This window comes from Cryptomeria japonica, chromosome 2, assembly GCF_030272615.1.
Source record: "Cryptomeria japonica chromosome 2, Sugi_1.0, whole genome shotgun sequence".
In the NCBI taxonomy this organism is placed as follows: domain Eukaryota; kingdom Viridiplantae; phylum Streptophyta; class Pinopsida; order Cupressales; family Cupressaceae; genus Cryptomeria; species Cryptomeria japonica.
Window position 1 is genome coordinate 204,890,245 of NC_081406.1, and position 19,964 is coordinate 204,910,208.

Below are 19,964 nucleotides of genomic sequence, written 5' to 3' on the forward strand. Positions count from 1 at the left end.
TAATAATTTTATGATAAATCATTTATGTAAAAGATATTTTAATAAATAATTCTTTTTAGAGAAAGATGTACATGTTGTAACTATCTTATAGAAAGCTTGTACATATCCATTATCTATTGAATTATTGTTTAAAGATAATATATATGCATCCAATAAAAGAGCTTAATATTTAGATAATATTATTCTAAAATTTGTCATGAGTTGTATAAAATGATAAATGTAACATGTATCACTTATATTGGTTGTGAGAGGTATGAAGTGATTATATAGAATACATCAAATTTAGCTTAATTTATAATTCTATTTTAAATTTAGTTTTGTCAATGCTTGTGTGTATTTAAATGAATGATAATTTATACGCAAAGAAAAATTTCAATTCACAATTCAAAGCATATTCTAAAAAGGAATGACAACGCGCATTATTCAATTAGTAAATTTGATGGTAGCATAGTGTAACAAGATAAGTGACTAAAAATGAAAGGAAGGGATTAGACAATAATAATATTTAATAACTTAGATCTTTCACTAAAGATCTCTCCCCTTTATTAGCAATTAGTGTGAGGTATGTCCTTGTAGAGGTTAGAATAAATTATTATTTTATGTTATCTACACTCTAAAAACTATAGATAGTGGAACTTTGGCCACTAGCAATAGAGTGGAAACCAATTTGGATGTTAAAATTATTAATGGTGAAATCATATATATTAAGGGATGGTTGAATGATGATCTAATAAGAAAATAAAAAATGCTTGGCCAATCATGAAAGAACTAGATAAATTCTAATTGGTAATTGAAAGGGAACAAATGACCTACATTGTGATCTCCACCTTATATTTTCACTCATTTTCTTGACCACACCTATAATGGTGATTTAGGAAATTATCCTTGATTTCTAGTGTCTGACCTAATTTTGAATTGATTTGTATACAATATTAGCATTATTTTCAGCTCTAATTCATGTTTTGAAAGCCAAAAGCTTAAATTCTAAGTTAAGAGAAACCCTAATCAAAATATTACATCCTTGGGAAAAAAATATTGGGATAAAAAGGCATATGCACCAAGATGGTGCATAAAAGAGTGGTCAAATGGCCAAAAACGAAGAAAATGCAAGTGTATTATGTAGAAATTTTTCCAAGCCATAATATGAGTGCATTATTTGGCCTAAATAACATGCTTGTGTTTTTTATGTTAGCAAAACACAAGCCCATTATGCTTAATAAGTATAATGTGAGCACTTTAAGCTTAGAAAGAATAACACGTGCATTTTTCTTAAATAAAGTTGCAAAATATTGTCCTCCACTTAAAAATACCTACAATGTAAAAAACACACTTGTGCTTTTAACTTAACAAAACTTGAATGCATTTTTCTTAATTTTAGATTTACAATAGATTTAAAGAGAAAGTTAGGGATGGAGAGGGAGGAAGAAATAGAGTAGGTGAGAGGGAAAGAGAGTTAGTTGGAGATAGAGAGAGACAGTCAGAGATAGGGAGAGGAATAGAGTTAGAGAGGACTCTAGATGGGGGACGAAGGAGAGGTAGAGATAAAGGTGGGTGATAGAGATAGCTAAAGAGGGAGGGGGAGGTAGGTAGTGAGAGTTAGGTAGAGAGAGCCTCAACACTATACCCTATTGTAAACCCTAAATCTCATAGGATAAACCCTCAACCTTGTACACTTAACCATAAACTCTATACCCATAATCTCTCAATGATAGACCCTCAACCCTATACATCTAACCCTAACACCTATACACAACCCTAAACGCTATACCACTAACTCTAAACCCTAGATATCTTGTACTATCAACCCTAAATCCTATCCCTCAAACCTATGCCCAAAGGTAAATAGGCCAAACCCTATCCCTCAACCTTGGTCCCTTAGGCTTATATGATAAACCCTTAACCATATAACTTATATGCTATTTCCTAAACCCTACACCTTGCACCATCAACTCTAAACCCTATAGAGAAGTCCTAGGCCCAAATGCCTATAGGCTTAACCCTCAACCCTATACACTCAACCTTAATATCTCAACCCTATACCCTCAACCCTTAACCCTAACCCTAAACCCTAGGCCCTAAGGCCTATATGATAAACCCTAAACCATCTATAGTCAACCATAAACATTAAACCCTCAATCCTATATCATATTTCCTAATAGAATCAACAGGATTAAACCCTGACAAGGATACATTACAAGTGTACATCATTTGCATGATCAATTGCCACATACCAACACCCATTAGGACTGGGGCTTTACCTTTCTTCATCTAAAAAACTATACCCTCATTTCATCCAAGGAGATTGGATTTATGAGAATCACATTCATCTCATTGGTAACTATACAAGGAATACACTCCAAAATAAGATTCTCCTCCTCACCTACTAGCAGAGAGTGTTCTAAAAACAAAGAAGAGAAATATTGTATGGCCTTCATCGAGATACCACCAAAATAGGATATTTGAGCCCCTTGAGAAGTGACAATAGAAGACATTGAAATATTGTATAGCCTTCATCAAGATATCACGAAAATAGGATATCTAAGCCCACTAAGAAGTGATGATAGGATGCATTTTTGTCCTCTTCTTGGAGCCAATCAATACAAGACTTATGTTTCTAGGATATCTCCTCCCTCATCTCCCACTCCTCTAACTTCTTCAACACTTCAACTTCTTCTCTAAAAGATCCTTCGATAAGCCCTTGCTCTTTGTTATGTCTAGTGATGCTATCCAATCGACTCTAAGTTGTAGCCTTAGCTAGAAAGATATTCCCAAAACACTGCCTATTCCACTTCTTAAGTTGAAACTTAACAAATTGTAACTGTTTGACAAAAGAGTACATAGTTGTGTCATGATCAGGTTGCCCCCTTCTCCACTAGACACCCATAAGGTCCTATAATGAGGATTCTCACAACCACATCAGCTAAAACTTGAAAGGAGGACTCTTAGTTTTACCATACCCTATTGTAGTGATCTTGATAGGCCAATAGTCAAAGCCTCTCCACTCCAAAAAAAAAGAGATCTTGTTATCCATTTTTTTATTGAGCCAAAATATTGAAACTAGACACTAGTCCAATCTCTCCAAAAGAAAATCCTTGCCACATCTTCTAAATTGCTCCAAGAAAACATCCCATTTGTTAGACAGTTCAAATAACCAGAAGACAACTGAGAAGGGGCGGGGATGAATCAGTTGTCTCAGATTACCAGAACTAGTAGCAATTTAAAACTTTTAATATCGGAACCCAAAACATTAATACCAAAATAACTGTTAAAATAATTAAGCATAAACTATAATCACAAAATAAGAGCCATCCACATGACACCAAGATTTATACGTGGAAAACCTGATAAAGGGAAAAACCACGGTGTGAAGCCTACCCACAGTTAGATAATACTTCTACAGTAAGTATGTGAATTACAATTGAGGGGCCTGCACTTGCAGGAAGGCCAATAGCCTAGAGCGCACTGCTCATCACAAAAGTACCCTTACTGACTACATAGAATTCCGGTCTATAATCCGAAGAAGTGTTGAACTGCAAAAGATATCATCTCCTATGCTCGAGTACAGTTCCGGTTAAGTTCAATACCTGAGGACTAAATCCTCTTACATAAACCCAATTCGATCTCCAATGATCGACCAAATCCTCTGCTTGAATGATATTACATTATTCGCACATTACATTCCTTGACCATGACCTCTAACATAACCATGATGATCTACAATGAGATCTTACATCTATATATACAAACCCTCGACCATAAACAATTAGGTCGACCACCAGATAATAAACCAATTACATATTTACAAACCATGTTGGCCTTAGACCAAACAAATAATATCCAACACATAAGACATCTCAGAAATACATCGAGAGGTCCAATCCACACGTTACATTAAAGTCTGTCCATAACGTAGATCAGCCGAGACCCAATATAGGTCCACATGCTATAACAATGATCTCCATCCGCCAAGTATCAAACATGATCACCAACAACATCCTGAAACTCCACCAGAAGCTGCACCAACACCACTTATGCAATTCATCAAAGATCTTCATCAAAAGATCTGCCGGTGAAACCCTTGCCTGAACCAAAAACTAAGCTTCTAAGCAAGAAGGATAACATTCGATCACCAGACCAAAACCAACTGACTGAATATGAACATGAGTATCATGAACAAGCCAATTCTATCACCAAACTATATCGGAGCGTACCGGATCATGTCGGATCCAAATCAACCAGAAACCACTCAACCTACCGGGACCAAAAGAGTGTCGGTAAAGCATCCAAACAACTAGTGTTGGCATCAATGACAAAAAATCAATGCAACATATAATCAATTCCACCAAATGGCCAACAATCTCCCCCTTTGGCATTGATGGCAACACTAGATGTAAAAAACATCTAAGTACCAAGAAATGCCAAACAAGTCTCCCCCAATGGAAGACAACCAACAATCTCCCATATATAGCTTTGAATGTTAATATCTCTCCCCTTTACTTTTCTTATTCATATTTATCCCCCTTTGACTTTTTCTTTTTCTTTCTTTGTCTTTTTCACATCAATATCTCTCCCCCTTTGACATCAATGCCAGAAATCTGACAAAATTAAAAAACATAAACCACTGAATCACAAAGCTAACTACTCCCCCTGAACAGTAGCATCCCACGTCAGTGCCAGAATGAATGGTATCTCTGATAATGCATGCCGGACTGATGCCAAACCGCATCAATCAAGTCTCTAGCGGAGGGGCAGAAACTCCCAATCTGTCTCTCAGGTACTCAAATGATTCCTTGGGTAAAGGTTTAGTGAAAATATATGCAATCTGCTCTTTAGTGTTCACATAAACCAGTCTAACTTCATTTGCTTCCACCTTTTCCTTCAAAAAGTTATACTTGATAGATATGTGCTTTGTTTTAGAATGAAATATCAGATTCTTTGATATATCAATAGCAACAGAGTTATCACAGTGAATAACTACTGGTGCATCACAATCCACCTTTATATCCTTCAACATTTGCTTCATCCATAAGACTTGTGTATAGTTAGTAGCATCAACAACATACTCAGCTTCAGTAGTAGATAAAGAAGTACATGACTGTTTCTTGATGATCCAAGAAACCAACTTCTTTCCAAGAAAGAAAGCTCCACCAGAAGTGCTTTTCCAATCATCAATATCTCCAACCCAATCAACATCGGTTTCTCCTTTGATATGTACTCTGTTGAATGTATAAACCGATGTGCTCACTGCTTCTCTCCAATAGATATGAAGTAGACTAGCTTCCATCATCATTGTTCTAGCAGCATCCAAGATAGCTTTGTTCTTCCTTTCCACAACTCCATTCCGCTGAGGTGTCACGGGAGTAGAAAATTGTTTTCTTATACCATGCTTCTCACAAAATTTATTAAACTCACTGGATGTGAATTCTCCACCATGATATGACCTCAAACATTTAATCTTCAATCCTGTCTCAGTTTCCATTTTAGCCTTAAAGATTTTAAACTTTTCAAATGCTTCAGATTTCTCTTTTAGAAAAGTAACCCACATCATTCTAGAATAATCATCAATGATTAGCATGAAATATCTATCACCTTGACAACTTTTAACTCTAGTAGGGCCACACAAATCAATATGAATAAGATCAAGAACATCATTTGATTTGTCTTGTATACTCCTAAAAGAGGTTCTGACCTGTTTACCCATTTGGCATTCTTTACATACCAGATTATAGGGCTTCATAATCTTAGGTATATCCCTAACTGCCTTAGTTGAACTGATCTTCACAATGCAATCAAAATTCATATGACGTAGCCTTTTATGCCATAGCCAACTCTCATCAATTTGTGTAATCAAACATGTCTTCTCACCAAAGTTCAAATGAAATATATTACCTTTGGTCTGTGTACCAGTTGCAATCTCCAATCCAAATCTATTAATGATTTTGAGTTTTCCATTCTTGAACTGTAATTGAAATCCCTTATCTACCAATTATCCTACACTCAAAATATTATGCTTCAAACCTTCAACATAATAAACATTGTCAGTATTGTTCTTACCATCCAATGATATAGTTACTTTTCCTTTGATCATACATGCTTTGTCATCTCCAAATCTAACTAGACTGCCATCAAATTCTTGAAAAGATAGAAACTTCCCTTTATCTCCAGTCATATGATGTGAACAACCACTGTCAATTACCCATTCATCCTTGTCTTCAATTTTAGCAGCAAGTGCCTTCTCTTCAAGTACATTCACTTCCAGTGCTGGATCATCTTCTTTGATAGTCAAGAACACCCATTCCTTCCCATTGTCAGAACCACTACCAGAGTCTTCTGTCATCAGAATCAATAATGCCTTCCTCATCTACTATGTAGCATGATTTGTCTCTATTTTTCTTGTACTTATACTTGTTCTGATATCCAGGGTTAGGCTTAAATGATATTCTAACTCTTTCTTCAAATCTTGAATTTCTTTCAGGACATCTAGATGCAAAATGACCAATCTTATTACATGCGGTTTGACATCAGTTCGGCATGCATTATCAAAGATACCATTTATTCCGGCATTGATGTGGGATGCTACTACTCAAGGGGAGTAGTCAACTTTGTGATTCAGTGGTTTATGTTTTTATTTTGATATTTTTGTCAAATTTCTGACATTGATTTCAAAGAGGGAGATATTGATGTGAAAAAGACAAAGAAAGAAAAAGAAAAAGTCAAAAGGGGAGAAATATGAATAAGAAAAGTAAAGGGGAGAGATATTGACATTCAGAGTTGTATATGGGAGATTGTTGGCCGTGTTCCATTGGGGGAGACTTGTTTGGAATTTCTTGGTACTTTGATGTTTTTCACATCTAGTGTTGCCATCAATGAAAAAACATCAATGCAACACATAATCAATTCCACCAAATGGCCAACACCATTGTCTTTCTTTATGTCAACCAAGTTTAGAAAATAAATATTTCCTTGGAATAACAAGGCATATGGCTTGAGTCTTGCAACCCTGCCTCTTTTATCCTCTAGGCTAGTGATAGAATTAAAGTTACTAGCTAGAATCTAAGGAAATAAAGGAGCTGGAGATCTTACAAACTAGATATGATTCCACAACTGAGTCTTTCCAAAAAATTCAAAAGGAGCATAAACATTAGTAAACAGGATAAGCTCACTAGAATTAAAGAAAGAAACAACCATGAAAATAAAACATCTACTAGAAAAAAACCAAAGAGGGGAGAGCTTACATGGATCCCATAAGAAAGAAAAACCTTTTGCAATACCATGTACACCTACACCTTGACATTGACTCAGGTCCACCAAAGCCTAGGAACAATGTTGAGAATGCCTTCCATCGATAGCTTTGTTTCTTGGATAAACATAACATCTAGAGAATGAACCTAATCAACTCTTGAATAACCTTTTGTCTAGGGATATTGTTCAACCCCTTTTCATTCCAAGATAACACAATAATTTAAATGAGGGTTAGGTAAGTGAGAATTGATGGTCTTAGCAGACCTTGACTCCACCAATTTTTTCTCCATAAGATTAATCCTATCTAGGTCTTTTTTGTGACTTGCCTTGGACATGTTTTTAGTCCACCCATTTGATATTCTTTTTTTTCAATCCTAAAGAATATGGGCTTTTACTACTTTTCTTTATCTCTAGAACCTCCTCTTTTGGAACATGGGCCAAAATAGCTAGAGTCCAAGTCTCTAGCACCCCACTTTTCACTGGATTAGGCATGCCACAAGGATTTCCTATGATTTCATTTGTATCCATTTGAGATGTTGATGCCTCATCCTACACTTTACTCTGCTCCATTTATGCCTCTTGAAGCCCATCTTGCATTAGCATGAAACTGTCTATTTCCTTACATTTTGCATGACTAGCATCCAAAGGGCCAACCCAAACTGCATGCATGTTAGGAGCCCCTCCTCATGAGATGAATCTTTTAAACTATCAAACCGATTGAACATCTCATCATCCTATCTGGCCTTGAGAGTTCCCCTTTGACCCCTGCCCTTATTCCAGGGTTTGACAAAAATAAAACCCTCTTTATCCACATCCTCATCAACCATAATTTTTTCCCCTTTATCAACCTTAGGGGTCGACTGAGGAGGAAGTATGGCTACATATTTGTTTGGTTGATTGGTGCAGCCATGGTCCAGTGGCTCCTAAAAGAGAACATACCAGATCATGTAGCAAGAGTAACACAATGGAAGAAACAACAACAAATAGAGAAAATGTAAAACCAGATATCCACATCATCATATTCATTGTAGAACATCTGGTAACATCCGATTACATGCAGGCTAACTTGCCCGGTTACAAACTATATGCCAGATTACAATCCATCCAGACCTCCAAGAGGTATCTAAATTATCATCATATTTCTTCAATCTATCTTAATCTACTCTTCCTCTGTCTCCTGAGGATCACATATAACAATATATACCATCTGGGACACATCTGGGTCGGTCTCAAAAGATTACATTTACCAAGAAAGGAAAATGAAACGTTGGTGCAGTCACCGGTTGGGAGGGATCTCAAAGAGATCAATCCGAACCAGTCAGCAAGAGTAAAAACAACAGACACACAATAATATGATGGAGACAATGCAAAACATAATGTATTATATCATGAAAAATGATTATAATCAATTAGTAATAGCCGGTTATAGAAACTGGCTCACTAGCCTGCTAAAACATGCTTAATTATAGAACAAGTCACAATCGGGACCTCAAATATTCAAATCTATCTTCTATGTTCTATATCTTAACTTATCCCCATTCTAATGCTCAATTACAATGATTTATACGATCCAAGGGGATACGGTCAGCCCAAAAAGGATCAAATGCCAAAGAACAAGACCTAACGTGTAAAAACAACAAGGTTGGCCTTTGCCAAAGAAATTCCTCTGAAAATCCAAAGGATGAAGTGTAGATCATAGAGAAGGTTGGTCACATGCCAAGGAATGTCAGAATCAATGCTCAGGGCTTCGTAAGCTACTGAAGGGATCCGATAGATTCTGGTAGATTACAACTACAAATAGGTCCAGGCAACCGGTACCCGAAAACTTTCTCAGAAACCGGTAGCAATAACTTGTCAGAAAATGATCCAAATGCTCTGCAGCTTGGGAATAAGGTGGATGATCAATTTCTCAAGCAAAAATCCAACTCCTTGAGATCCAGTGAGCCAATGCTAGGAAATGCAGAATGAAATGCTGAAACTACAAAACAAAAAGCAAAATAGAATGGAAATATTTTTGGTTAATGCAAGATTGCCAAGAACCGGGGATGCTCTTGCATCAGACATCCGAGGTTGTTGAAAAAAGTGAGTCTCTCACTTTGTTGGGGTCAGAGGAAAACCAAGGCAGTCTACCTCTACCTGAGAAATCCAAGATGAATCTTCAACTAGTCTGCCTTTCCACTTTACTAGATACTCCTTATACTTACTGCTTCGGGTACTACGCCCAATCCTACTGTCCAAAATGCCTTCAATCTGATCCGGTTCCTTCCGGGGCAACTATTTCTCCAAGTCTGTAATACTTTCCTCACTGAATTATGGTTCATAATACTGATGTAGGTCTGCATTGTTAAATACAAGTGAAGTACTCAGACTATCCAGTAACTCCACTTCATATGCATTTTCGAAACTGAACTTTCTCAAAATATTGCAAGGTCCAAACTTCCTCATTTGCAACTTGTTATAAGTTCCAACCGAGAATATTTCTTTTCTCAGATACACCATCGCTTCATCACCAACTTCAAATTCTTTATGTCTCCTCTTCTCATCTGCTTTCTCCTTATACTTGTTGTTCATATCCTCCAAATGTTGCTTAACTTGAATATGTAAGTCCTTTATGTGATCTGCAAATTCTTTTGCTTTTGCACTTCTCCGGTCTTTACTGCTAATATCTCTTAATTCTGATATACCTTTGGGCTGTGCTCCGGTAACAATCTCAAAAGCCATCCTTCCAGTACTCTTGTTTACTGAATTATTGTAGGCAAGCTCTACTTGTGCAAGAATTAATTACCAACTTCCGGTTTTGTCTCCAACTAAGCATCTTAACAAATTTCCCAAGCTCTGGTTAACTACTTCTCTCTGTCCATCAGTCTATGGGTGAAAAGCAGAACTGAACTTCAAATCTGTCTTCATCTTCTTCCAAAGTGTTTTCCAAAAATAACCAACAAACTAAGTATCTCTGTCTGAAACTATGCTCAGGTAATCCATGCAATCTCACCACTTCCTTGAAAAATAGGTCAGCTATATGCACTTCATCTGATGTCTTCTTAAAAGGTATGAAATGAGCCATCTTCGAGAATCTATCCACTACTACAAATATAGAATCATTCCCTCTCTGTGTTTTAGGCAATCCAAGTATGAATCTGTAGCATCCTAAAATTGCGACACTTGCAATTTCGACCGCATTTGGGTCTTCACGATGGCGACACAACACTAAACCTGAATGGAGACCCCGAAACTTGCTCACGACACCAAAAACTGCATTTTTCCAGCACTCTGGCTTGATTCTCCTTGCACCCCGCTGTCCCGGGAGGTGGGACCAGAGCGCCCAGTGCCCTGGTCCTTCAGGACTAGGGCGCCCAACGCCCTGGTCCCCCAAGACCATGGCGCCCAGCGCCCTGGTCCTTGGCCCTATTTTGGGCCCGGTCTCCTATGGGACTTCGGGCCTTTTTGTTTGCAATTTGGAAAATAACATTTCCTGGTCGGCCTAAGGTCGGGAAAATCAGTCTTTTAACCCTAATTGGCAAGTATATAAACTACTTTTCCTCTCTCATTTTGGGGAGGAAAGAAAAAGGCATGGAAATGATATTCAAACATTCAAGTATTCAAGTATTCAAGCATTCAAACATTCAAGCATTCCTTCAAGCAATTGATCATTCTAAGTCTCCATTCAAGGCTAGGTGTTGCATTCAAGACAAGGATTCAACCATTGAAGAGGAGATCACATGTTACAACATACAAACATACAACATACAACAACATCTATACCTTCGCATATAAGGATACAAACATCCTTACAACAAGGTATTAGTACTTGTTTTACATTACATTTACAACAATTTCTCATTTCTTGGTTAATTCCAAAACCGGGGTTTGACCTAAGGGCAAACCCCTAATCCCTAACCCCCCAATCGTCTTCACTTTTCTGTGTGTAGGTTGCAGGTACGCGGCTGAAATTGAAGATCTGGAATCCTTGTGCAGAGACGAACAGATCCCCCTTCGTTTCGCGGATTTTTCGGAGGACCGTCACGCCGGGCGCCATCGTCCCGTCAACTTTTGCTCAAATTTGCAGGACAGCGCCGTCTCGACATTTTACTACTAATTCCAGGTTCGCAGCTTCATATCATATCCCTATCTCTATTTATAAGTGAATCTTTCTTGCTTCTACATGCATTCCTAGTTCAATCTTTCTACATTCTTTACAAAAGAGGGTATCCTTGCTATCACAACCCTTGAAACTCATATAGGATCCAATCTTGCATTGCGTGGGATTGGATCTTGTGGGTTTCAACCCCTCTTTTGAATGTAAAGTCTCCCCTAAGTGAAAACCATCAACCCTAGTGACTCTCCCTTCTCTATCCTCGGAGTTGGGGAGGGGAGAACGACTAGGGTTCGATTTTTCCGCTTTACATTTTGGTGAACCTGACGTGAACATCCTTTCTGATTATTCATGGTTAGATCTGAAAATTTTGCTTCCTTAATTACATTTCCATGTTTGATCTTTTGCAAATTTTAGAGGTTAATTGCATAAAAACCCTAAATTTTATTTTTAAGTAATTAAACTTGTGAAATGTTTAATTGTTAATGCTTGTTTCAGATCTACCCTTCTATTGCAAATTGTTAATTCATATTTGTGCTTTAATTCTGAAAATTAAGTGGTTAAGTGTCAAAACCCTAATTTTTGAAACCCACTTGATTCAACCTTTGTCCGACAATTTCACTGATCAAAACATCTCCAAATCAGCTGTAACTTTGGATTCCGCAATAAAATCACAATATCTTTCATCCCTGAAAATTTGGAAAAAAGTTGCGAGGACCGTGTGCACCCCGAGCACCATCGTCCCCGACATTTTTTCCGAAATTTCGGGAGTTAGATCTTACTGTATTTTTCTGCTAAAATCCAGAATTTTGGCTGATTTTATCAATTTTAACACTTTCAAAATTACAGTCAAAGTTGGTCTAGCGATTGCTTGGGTTGAGGCTTCTAATCATTCAAAAATTGTTGAAATTGAAATTTGTGTCAAAATTGTGTTTCTTACAGTCCTAAATCTGAAAAGTGTGTTATCATTCATTCGAAATTTCAGTGATTTATTCAAATTTTTTGCAATTTGTGACTTTTGAAATTAAGTGCTTAATTACAACAACTTCGATTTCCGCTTTCAAAATTGAATTTTGTGTGAAATTGAGTCAACTTTCAAATTTCAAAACTTGCATTGCTTTTGGTATTCCCTCTAAAATCATAAAATTCAAAATTTCAGTTTCCCTCTCTTTTTCAAAATTCAAATTTTGCATTTTTCGACAATCTTGGTAGGATTCAATTTTGAGATTGCAACTTTAATTTGGCCTATCTACAGATCGTAAAATCCCTCAATTTTTTCAAGCCAGCTGTAAAATCATCATAACTTTCATCCCTGCAAATTTTGAAAAAAGTTGCGAGGACCGTGTGCACCCCGAGCGCCACGGTCCTGGACATTTTTTTCGAAATTTCAGGAGATTGTCCTGATTATATTTAACAGCTTAAATCTAGGAGATTGGCTGATTTTACTGAAATTTGCTACCTCTAAAATTCAAAATCTTCTCTCTCTCTTTAGTGCATGAGTTTTACAACAATAAGCCCTACTTACACTATTCCCGTTAGACGAAGCCTTAGGATTAAGTCCTTCCAAGGTTTAATTACTGAGGAGATGGAACCTAATTTGAATGGTCTTTTTAACGAGGACATGGGTAATTCCTCTAATCCTCTTAATGATGAAGAAGCTCTCCATGAGGTTTCTGTAGAACAACTTTCAAAATTGGATAACCAATTTGATGATTTTAGACAATGGATGTCTCAAGAATACCCTGATAGTCAAGCTCTTCCTTTAATTGAGGGTCTAAAACGTATGCTTCAAAGCGATAAGAATGGAATTGATATTTTGCGTGGTATTGCACACATTGTGGATTCAAATGTGATGCCTATGAAAAGTTGTGCCAAAACCTTAGGTTATACACAACCTCCTACTCAAGACAATCATTCTATTCCTTTGACGACTCCTATTGCTAGTATACCTACTTTTACATCAAACATAATGACTACTTCAATACAAGACATTCCTCCTATGATCACTAATCATGGGGGCAATCCTTCTTCTTCAATCAACCCTCTTCCTTCATTCAATCCAATTTCTTCATTCATTCCTTCAATAAGTGTTCCTATTATATCACCACAAATGAACATGACGCAAGGGGGCAATTCGTTTAATCATTCCATTCCTCCTTGTAGTGTTCCTCCTGTCCAATCATCTCCTATGACTAACTATCATAGTGTCCCACCACCTTACTCTCTACCTTCTTTCAATAACATAACACCTCCATCACAATCTAACACATCTAATATGAACTCTTCGACTGAAGCGACCATTAACAATCTTGCACAAACTGTCTCTTCTTTACAGCAACAAATTGCCTCTATGAATCAATCTAAGTTTAGTGTGCCCACATTTGATGTTGCGAGTCCACTCTCTTTTGACATTGTTCAAGCTATTCCCCCTAAACATGTTGAAATTCCGCATTTGGAGCTTTATAATGGTAAGGGTGATCCTCTAACACATGTTAAGACCTTTCAAACAATATGTATTGATTTTGCTTATGACCAAAGGTTGCTTGCAAAACTGTTTACTAGAACATTAAGAGACAAAGCCCTACAATGGTATTGCTCGTTGCCTTCCTATTCTATTACTTCTTTCGAACAACTTGCAAATGCTTTCATTCAACAATTTCAAAACAATATAAGTCCTAAAGTTACTTTGATTGATTTAATGCATTGTAAACAAGGTGTTAAAGAAAAAGTGACTGATTTCATTGGTAGATATAAGCATTTGTATGCTCAAATTTCCTTTCCAGTGCCTGACAATGATATTCAAAGAATCTTTATTTCTAATTTACAAAAAGACATTAGAGAAAAACTCCTGTTTTCTGAGTTTACTTCTTTCCAACAGTTGTGCGCAACTCTTCACAATTATCAACTGACTGTGAGTCAAATGGAACAATCACATCCTATGGCTCCGAGTGATAAGGGTGATAGTAGTCAACAACCATTTGGGAAGTTTAAACCGAATAGAGAGTCCATTAAATTCAATGAAAACATCATCAACAACAATGTGAATGCAGCATCAGGTGTGTCTCCTATTTCTAAGTTTTTCAAGAAAGAAAGAAAGTTTACTCCTTTGAATGAATCATTGCATAGTATTATGAATAAGTTATTGGAACAAAATGTGCTTACTCTTCCTCCTATAAGGCAAATTGATCCTGCAAAGATTAATTCACCTTATTTTGATAACAAATCTTTTTGTCAATTTCATCGTCAACCTGGGCATGATACTGAAAAATGTTTTGCTTTAAAGGGTAAAATTCAAGATTTGATTGATAATAATACTATTTCTATTTCTAGAGTGAATGATAAAGGCAATACATCTGTAGCTCCTCCTAACCAAAATCTTTAGATTTTTACTGATCCATTGCCTTCTCATACCTCTAATGCGATTGATACTACTGATTCTTCTGTCTCACCTGATGATCTTGTGTCTATGACTCCGAATGTGATTAACTTTGTGGAGCAACAGAAAATCCCTAAAGAACCTTCCATCACCTTTGATTCTAGTGAAACTATCAGGGAACCTGATGGTCCTTTATATATAGTTGCAAAAGTCAAAAATACACCTTGCCGTGGGGTGCTTATTGATCCTTCTTGTATGGTTAATGTCATTACTGAAGAATTTCTTTTTACTTTGCAATTGAATCAAGTGATCTATGATGAAACAAATGTGGTTGTGAAACTATTTGATGCATTTTCTTCTCCTGCAATTGGTTCTATTACATTACCTATCGAGGTCCATAATAAATCCCTTGATGTGGACTTTGCTATTATTCCATCTTCCGAACAATTTCGTGTGAAGCTTGGCTATTCTTGGCTATCTTCCATGACAGCTATTGCTTCTCCTATTCACAAGTGTTTGAAATTTCCCCATAATGGTGAAGTTGTTACTATCAATCATAGTCTCTTTAAACCAGCTGAAAGAATTCCTAGTGTTCCTATTGATTATTTTTGGCCTAAACAATTCCAGTCTCTTCCTCCGCGAAGTGATCATCTTTTCAAATCTTATCAAAAGTGGAAAAAAGATATGATCCTGTCTCTAAGTGAACCTAGAACACCCAAACTTGACATTCCTATCGTTCTTGAGAAGGAAGTTCTTCCTTTGAAAGATAAAACCAATGTCTCTCCTCAAGAAGATTCCCAACCTATTCCTATGGATGTGACTACGCCTATATTTAATAAACTTCCTAAAAGTAGACCTATCCCTCCTCGTCATGATGGACTTGGTCTCCTTCCTAAACCAAATATTCCTCCTTTTTATGGAGCGGTTCCTCCTCCTTCCTTTTATAGAGAGAAGAGACCTTCCTCTTCTCCTATTGTTCAACCTAAGAGACCACAACCTAAACACCCAAGTGATAAGGATGAGAACATTCCTCCTCCTCAATCTCCTAATCTTCCTACTAAGACTAGACGAAATCGTTCTACACGTGAACGCCGATGAAAGCGTCGTCTTAGAGCTCAGGCAGCTGCTTCTCAAACTTTGCAATCCCCCAAAACACCTTCAACAAGCATTATTCCATTTTCTCCTCAGCCGACGATTGAGCCGAAATCTCCTAAACATGAGATGCATGACGGTCTTGATCCTGTGCGAGTTAAAGATCCTATTTTCATAAATCTTGATGATGATATAGATGAAAATGCTTCTCCTGTTCATTCTGATAGTGAATATGAACTTGTTGATATTGATAACCATTTATCTAATGAATTTTTTAAAGCACTTATCCTAGCTCCTAGACAAGAACACCGCGGCTTGAGATATGAACATAGCCCTTGTTTGGATCTTGTGATAGCTCCATCTGCTGTGTTGGATGTTCCTCCTCTAGCGTGTTCCCTACCTTCCCGAAACATTGATCAGCAAGATCGGGGGGTAGATGACGTGCTAGACTAGTTTCATTAGCATAGCAGATTCTCTTCTCCTCTCTTTTGTTACTTCTTCTATATGTTATTCTCATTCTTCTATTTGTTGTCCTTAGTGTTGTCTACTTGAGGACGATGCAAAGCACTGAGATCTCTCGATCTCTCTCATGTTGACTCAAAAGACACATGTGTTCCCTTCTTCTAGGTGACCTTCCTTGATTGGGGAATGAAGAACAATTATGCATACATACATATGATATACATGAATTATCATACAGCATACTGACCCCAAGGAAAGCGAAGTCACCTCGTGCTTTGTGTTTTGTGTCTATTATCCTTGGGTTTATCTCACACTTGGGGGCTAAATCCTTGTGATAACGTGCTCCTTTCTCATTTCTTACATGTATCACTACCTTAAAGAAATCACCCCCGGTGAGGCGTGTGCGATCGCTTTAACGTAGGGGGGCATACATCCCGTCCATATCTTTTCAAGATACTTGAAAATTTCTTGACAAATTTAGCTTTGCCTTGAAATTTTTTGATATCTTTCTTGCATGACTCATAGTGAGGGAACCTTACTACTGACAGTCATGGTTCTCCCTCGTGATCTTCCCTTTTACTTTGTCAATCGAAGTCGTTAGATCCTTAGTCCACTGGGGGCTTGGTGTATCTTGCCTCCTTGACGTGGTGAAAGTTTTTCAATGTTGTTTCCTTGTACTTTACCGGAAGTATTGGCGTACACTTATACTCCCGCTAAAGTGGGGGCTAAATGTAGCGTCCTAAAATTGTGACACTTGCAATTTCGATCGCATTTGGGTCTTCACGATGGCGACGCAACACTAAACCTGAATGGAGACCCCGAAACTTGCTCACGACACCAAAAACTGCATTTTTCCAGCACTCTGGCCTGATTCTCCTTGCACCCCGCTATCCCGGGAGGTGGGACCAGAGCGCCCAGCGCCCTGGTCCTTCAGGACTAGGGCGCCCAATGCCCTGGTCCCCCAAGACCATGGCGCCCAGCGCCCTGGTCCCTGGCCCTATTTTGGGCCCGGTCTCCTATGGGACTTCGGGCCTTTTTGTTTGCAATTTGGAAAATAACATTTCCTGGTCGGCCTAAGGTCGGGAAAATCAGTCTTTTAACCCTAATTGGCAAGTATATAAACTACTTTTCCTCTCTCATTTTGGGGAGGAAATAAAAAGGCATGGAAACGATATTCAAACATTCAAGTATTCAAGCATTCAAACATTCAAGCATTCCTTCAAGCAATTGATCATTCTAAGTCTCCATTCAAGGCTAGGTGTTGCATTCAAGACAAGGATTCAACCATTGAAGAGGAGATCACATGCTACAACATACAAACATACAACATACAACAACATCTATACCTTCGCATATAAGGATACAAACATCCTTACAACAAGGTATTAGTACTTGTTTTACATTACATTTACAGCAATTTCTCATTTCTTGGTTAATTCCAAAACCGGGGTTTGACCTAAGGGCAAACCCCTAATCCCTAACCCCCCAATCGTCTTCGCTTTTCTATGTGTAGGTTGCAGGTACGCGGCTGAAATTGAAGATCTGGAATCCTTGTGCAGAGACGAACAGATCCCCCTTCGTTTCGCGGATTTTTCGGAGGACCGTGTGCACGCCGGGCGCCATCGTCCCGTCAACTTTTGCTCAAATTTGCAGGACAGCGTCGTCTCGACATTTTACTACTAATTCCAGGTCCGCAGCTTCATATCATATCCCTATCTCTATTTATAAGTGAATCTTTCTTGCTTCTACATGCATTCCTAGTTCAATCTTTCTACATTCTTTACAAAAGAGGGTATCCTTGCTATCACAACCCTTGAAACTCATATAGGATCCAATCTTGCATTGCGTGGGATTGGATCTTGTGGGTTTCAACCCCTCTTTTGAATGTAAAGTCTCCCCTAAGTGAAAACCATCAACCCTAGTGACTCTCCCTTCTCTATCCTCGGAGTTGGGGAGGGGAGAACGACTAGGGTTCGGTTTTTCCGCTTTACAGAATCCATGTTGATATCTTCCCAAGGTCTCTTCGGTACTGTCAAAGGTTTATACAATCCCAAATTCAGACTACTACCCTTTTCTACTTGACAAACTCTACAACTTTGCACATATTTCCTAACATCCATATGAATCTGGGGCCAAAAGTAATGCTCACTCACCATTGCTACTGTTTTATCAACACCAAAGTGTTAAGCTAATCCTCCACTATGTTTTTCCTTTATCAGATTCCCCCGCATAGAACTCTTAGGTATGCACAACTGAACTCATTTGAATAAATTTCCATCCTGAATGAAGTAATCCAACCAGTTGCTTCTATCTACCATAACTGGTTCTCTACATACTCTCCAAGGTTTTGCAAAATCAGGGTCATCATCATACAAGGTCCTCAACTCCTCAAATCCTAATACTGTCACTCTCATCTCTGTTAGCAAATTCCTTCTTCTACTCAATCCATCAACAACTTTGTTAGATTTCCCACTTCTATGTTTCAACACAAAGGTGTAACTCTGCAAAAATTCTACCCATCTCATATGTATCTAATTCAACTTACTCTGACTGTTCAAATACTGCAAAGCTTGATGATCCTTATACAAAACAAACTCCTTAAGAAACATGTAATGTCTCCACTTCTTCAAGGCTTGAACTATGGTATAAAATTATTGATCATACACTGAGTATCTCCTCTGGGCATCATTCAATTTCTCACTAAAATAAGCTACTACTCTCCCTTCCCGACTCAATACGGCTCTAATTGCAGTTCCACTTGCATCACAATCCACTTGAAATACTTTATTGAAATCCGGTAAAACTAACATAGGTTGGTCAGTTACTTTCTGCTTCAACAGTTCAAAACTTTTTTTTGCTCTAGTGGTCCACTTGAATTCCTTCCTATCTCCCCTCATTGTCTCAGTCATAGGGTTATACACTGAACTGAAATTTCTGATGAATTTCCAGTAGAAACTAGCCAATCCATGAAATGATCTTACCTCTCCAATGCTTTTTGGTGTAGGCCATTCAATAATTTCTTTTACTTTCTTAGAGTCCATCTTAAAACCATCTTCAGATATCACAAATCCCAAATAGACTAATTCTTCCTTCATGAAAGTACACTTCTTAAGATTTATCAGCAACTTTTCTTCTCTCAACCTTTCCAAAACTTGTCTTAAATGCAACAAATACTCATATTTTGTCCTACTGAAAATTAGAATGTCATCCAAATATACAATAACAAACTTACCCAAAAAATTCTTCAATACCTCATTCATTAGCCTCACGAAAGTACTCGGTGCATTAGTTAACCCAAAAGGCATCACCAACTACTCATATAGTCCTTCATTTGTCTTGAATGTTGTCTTCCACTCATCTCCTTCTCTGATCTTGATCTGATGATGTCCACTCTTCAAGTTTATCTTTGTAAAGTATTTGGCTCCACTCAAAAAGTAAATTATGTCATCCATCCTAGGCAAAGGAAACCGGTATTTCACTGTGATATTGATATTGCTCTGGAATCAGTACACATCCTCCATTCTCCATTCTTCTTAGGTGCTAATACTGCTGGTACTGCATAAGGAATCAAACTTTCTCTGATCAAACCTTTCTTCAACAATTCTTGTACTCATCTATTCAACTCTTCATTCTCTATCGGTGTCATCTGGTGTACACCTTTCTTAAGAAAACTAGCTCTGAGAATCAGGTCCATGCAAT